Raw genomic sequence first — 390 nt, forward strand, 5'->3', positions numbered from 1 at the left:
AAAAATAAATAAAAAAGTCAATTTGTCTATAATTATATACATGCAGCATCTACTCTGTCATTACTTGTTGCCCTAGAAGACAATATAAACCCTTGTTTGCTCACCAGAATAATGTTATAGAATAGAATGAATGCTTAAAACTAACTGACATTTGTAAGTTTTCTCTTTCACCTCTGCTTCTGTCATGGAGCAAAGACTTTTAGGGACCGGGAGAAAATGCAAATACAAACAAAAAAGGGAAAGATTTTCACTGAGAAATGTTCTTGTGAAATCAGTTTGACCAGGTTTAAGGAAATTAAAACCTGTGAAAACAACCCAATATGCTGCTGATACTATTTCAGTTTGGCTTGAATGCCTATTTTATGTGTTTGAAATGCTTTATGACTCTGA

This window comes from Oncorhynchus keta, chromosome 14, assembly GCF_023373465.1.
Source record: "Oncorhynchus keta strain PuntledgeMale-10-30-2019 chromosome 14, Oket_V2, whole genome shotgun sequence".
Lineage (NCBI taxonomy): Eukaryota > Metazoa > Chordata > Actinopteri > Salmoniformes > Salmonidae > Oncorhynchus > Oncorhynchus keta.